Source organism: Lagopus leucura, unplaced genomic scaffold (genome assembly GCF_019238085.1).
Source record: "Lagopus leucura isolate 7727_CA_CO unplaced genomic scaffold, USGS_WTPT01 Super-Scaffold_100022, whole genome shotgun sequence".
NCBI classification, from domain to species: domain Eukaryota; kingdom Metazoa; phylum Chordata; class Aves; order Galliformes; family Phasianidae; genus Lagopus; species Lagopus leucura.
In genome coordinates this window covers 8,959,237-8,963,484 of record NW_024962275.1, presented here as the reverse complement: position 1 = coordinate 8,963,484, position 4,248 = coordinate 8,959,237, and the positions used below count along the sequence as shown (strand labels likewise).

At 41.6% G+C, this 4,248-nt stretch overlaps 1 long non-coding RNA gene across 1 annotated transcript; it reads right to left on the bottom strand.

The window, feature by feature from the left end:
* Nucleotides 1–203: 203 nt before the first annotated feature.
* On the bottom strand, nt 204–2,324 carry LOC122184311. Its single transcript, XR_006180532.1, has 3 exons — nt 2,266–2,324; nt 1,510–1,596; nt 204–222 (listed from the first exon to the last, which is right to left on the bottom strand). It is a non-coding gene; the product is annotated as an uncharacterized LOC122184311 (long non-coding RNA).
* Nucleotides 2,325–4,248: the final 1,924 nt, after the last annotated feature.

Genomic DNA, 4,248 nt, shown 5'->3' with positions numbered 1-4,248 from the left:
CTCTTACAGATGTTGAGGCCACCAGGCTGTTTACCCAGGCAGAGCTTCAGCACACAGAGCGTTTTTACCAGAATGTTGTGCTGAACTCTGACACTTACCCCTGGCTTGCTGGCTGTGTTGTACTGCACGTCGTTTGTGATGGAATCCTTAAGTGGATGCGCTTCCACGAACCTTCCTGGATTGAAGCAAGAGATAGGTTGTGCCATCTGGTCACAATTCCACCTGAAAACAAGAGTATTTAGATGTCTTCAGAGAAGTTGCCAGTACAAAGAAAGCTTAGCTTCTAAACGTTTCTGCATGCCTGGAGTATTTTCCCCCTGATGTGCAACCATCACACCTGATCACATCAGGCTAGTTTCAGACCTTAGCTGCTCACATAACAAGTTTAAGATAAAGAAGCAGACTGCTCTTGTTTTTGCTTGAGAGCAGTACAATTGCTGAAAGTGAAAAGTAAAGCTGGTGCCAGAATGGCTCTACTGGAGTGAATGGCAAAGCTCCTATTAATGCATTTTGCACAATATTCCATCTGGACTCCCATTTTTGGGGGTCATGTTTCAGCCCAGCTCCAAGGAGCATCAACAATCAACTTGATTTTCAGCAGCTTTTTGACTACTATGAGAACCATGGGTAAAATGCTTGATAGACTCACAGTGCAGTACAATCAGCTTGAATTACTTATAAGGCATCAGAAGTCCTCTGATAAAGGACTGTGAAAATATCACAGACTAACATGGAAGAACTTCTTCCCCTTGTAGCTAGATTGTTCTCATTATTTTCTGCACCTGAAAAAAAGTAGAAATGTCTCTCCTGGGTAAAACTTACATTTTATATCTATTCCTACTAAAGTTATATGGAAATCTTAACAATCCTTCCAAATTCTACCACTTTCTATTTAATAGAAAGACAATTCAATTTCAAGAAACAGTTTTCAGATTCAGGTTAAAGCCAGAGTACTCATCGTGTTTTAAATCTCTTCTGCAGCTTGGAATGTCATTAGTGACATTGATACAGTATCTCTACAAGCACTCAGTTTAGCTTTCCTCATTTATTTTCAAAAGTTACTGGAATGGATTCATTTCTTTAAGAGTTTGTGAGTTATAATTCCCAAAACTTGTTTGGTTGCCTGAGTGAGGAGTTGATATTTTCCACTTATTAATGAAACATTTCAGAGCAGTGAGTTCAGCCAGCACCTGACACCTGCTGTGCATCCATAAGTTTCTGTTTTGAGTCTGTCTGGACTGCCAGAGATTCATAAGGATTTTAACGTGGTAAAAAATAACAGAAAGGCTTAGAAAACAAAATTAAAGCAGAAAAATAGAATAAATGTGAACTTCAGAAATGTAGTTATTAGCTACAGATAGACTATGGAGTTCAGCAGGGGTGCCTTAGCTCTGAAAGGTATGAAAGATTTCATGTTTGAGAAGAAGCAAGCATTAGAGTCTGTTAATACAGAAAGGTTATTTACTGCAGTAGTGAGCTTAAATACAATGAGTTACATACATTTATTACCTCTGATATTAATGCTGATATACTCTCTCTGCTCTGGTTGTGAAACACAGCAAGTTCTGTTGCACAGTCTTCATCAAGGTGCCCCAGCTGCAAAAACAAGACCTTTACTGAAGAAACAGCTTCCAAGTCATCTCACAGAGCCAATATCACCATGATAGTCTTCTGATATGCAGCAATCAAGTCAATAGCTAGCCACCATTTCAGATTTTCTATTTTAAATAGTTAGCATCAGGGCTAAATACTGCAAGGAGTAAACAGAGTCACCAAACTTCAGCAACTGGTCCCTCTGTGGCAACAGGTTCTGCATTCAAGTACAAAAGCCTGTCAGCAGATGAGATTTTCACTAGAGCACAAGTTACACCTCTATCCCCTCTTAATTATTCAGTTGCACGGCATGCACAGCACACGGTGGTACCATCAGCACAGCTGTTCTTCAGAGAAACAGTGGCACCCAGAGGCCAGCAGCAGCCATTGGCTGCAAATACACAGCAACTTCTCAGTACCTGCAGCAAGAATCTTCCTCACACATCCAGTTCCCACCCCCACCCAAACCCCGCTACCCCAACCTCTCACACAGGTCAGACAATTGAGAGATAAGGAGCACAAGCACAGTTCCAGAGAATCATAGAACAGCTTGAGTTGGAAGGGACCTTAAAGACCATCAAGCTCCAAGTTGCAAAGCTGCAACTCACCAGACCAAACTGTCCGGGGCCTCATCCAACCCGGCCTTGATTACCACCAGGATGAGATCCCTACCTCCTGTTTGATCCACCGCACCTCTCAGCACGGGGCTGCCTGCAAACTTTCTGAAGGTGCTCTCTAGTTCCATTCTCTCTGTCACTGACAAAGACGTCGAGGGCACCAAAATGGACCCCGGAGAGTCACCACTTGTCAGCAGCCTCTGAAGAAATGTATTATTGCTCCCATTCTGTGAGGATGCCAGTGGTCCAGAAAAGATTCCAGAAAACACTTAGGCTTCTTCAGGTATATGTACTTACTGGGTATTTGCTTTGCCACTGAACAGCATCAGAATAACCTTGCATGAGCCAAGGGTGATTTCACAGGAGTTTAACTGTCATCTGCTTCTTTGGGTCTGCCTAGTGGGCAGCAACATTCAAGCTGTTCCTTATATCACCGAGCAGAACTGCAGACAGTTATTCTTTTCCTAATAACTTCAAGGTGCCTGGAAGCACAAATAGAGACCAGCAGTATTTATTCACCTCACCAGAAGGAAGGTCAAACACCTGAGCTGTGAAGAACAGTTACAGCACCTATGGTTACAGTAAATGTTCCACGAGCATTTTGTATGTGAGACTGCGTAGATACAGCCCAAAGGCACACTCAGTACGTTCAGCTTCCTTTATGAAACAGCTTTTGTGTACAGATCACTCTTAATTAAACAGCACAATTAAGAACATCCAACTGCAAGCTGCTTGAAGACTGTGTAATTATTAAAACTGTCATTATTTCTATTACCATTAACTAGTACTACGTTATTAATTGAGAATTTTCAGCACAAGGCAATGCTAACCTTTCCTTCAAGGACATCAGGCGTGGAGCAGTTTAACTTGTTTAAACACTGCATATTTTCTAAGCACTCCATCAATGTTTTGAGCTGATGCAACAGCATTTTGTAGATCACTCTGAATAGAAGCAGCTCTTTTACCTGTGGCAGTTGGTCAAGTAGCAGCGTGCTGCTTTTCCTCTCTGCAATAAAAAAGTTATTTTCTTAACTAAAGTAAGAGAGGATTGAGAATGAACCTTGAACAACTAGCTCAAAAGGAACTATTAAATTATTTGGATGATACTGACATCTCTTTTCTTTCAAAGCGTAGGAACAGAGATTACAAACTCTGCTTTAAGAACAGCTTGAATAAATTTAATGGTAAAAATTAACACGTGCTTGGCTGAGGGCAATGCTGGAAGGGAAACTGCTCACAAGAGCTACAAAATGCCTAACAGCACACCAGAAATACTTTGTTCTAACAACAGTTACCTAAGGAAATGGACTATGTGCCCTATTTCCCAAATGAAGTGATGTGGAGCATTACAGGGAAAAGAACACTGAACACAGATGCTGTGATCCTGATTGGATTCAAGCAGACTTAAACCAATTCTGAGCTTTAGATTCCAGGATATCTCAGGATCTGTAACGTGTGACAGTCAATTACACAACAACGCCTGGTTGTCTGCATTTCAAGCACTTTTCAGATCACAGCCACATAAAATCAAAACAAATTCAGTGCAGAAATAGCAAGCCAGTATCTTAATACTGGTGAGATTATCCATTTTTTACTGCATTCTGACTCAGTTCTGAAACTTGCTCATCCCAGTTCACTTAAACAAGTTCCACCAGCTCAAGCACTGCAGCCCTCAGCTCCTGTGTGCATCAGACAGAAGTAAATGGTGCAGAAACAATCTTGGACAGCTTTAAGAGCTCCATTCTGCTTACAAGCTCTCAGTCCAGAACTATCCACAATTTTAAGGAAATGTACACCTGAAGCAGTTGGATCATTTTCCATTTGCCATGTTCTGCAAATTGGAGTAGTGATTAGCACAAAGGATTTTCTGCAGTCCTGCAGAAATGGACAACGTCCTAATTACAAAGGGACAAAGGCTCCATGCACAGCACAGTTCACACCAGACTGAAAAGCCGTGTCACTTGATTAACACGCTCAGGTTGTTGTGCGCTCTGAAAGGAAACAGAATGAACTGCTGAATTTGAAGGCAATCAATGGG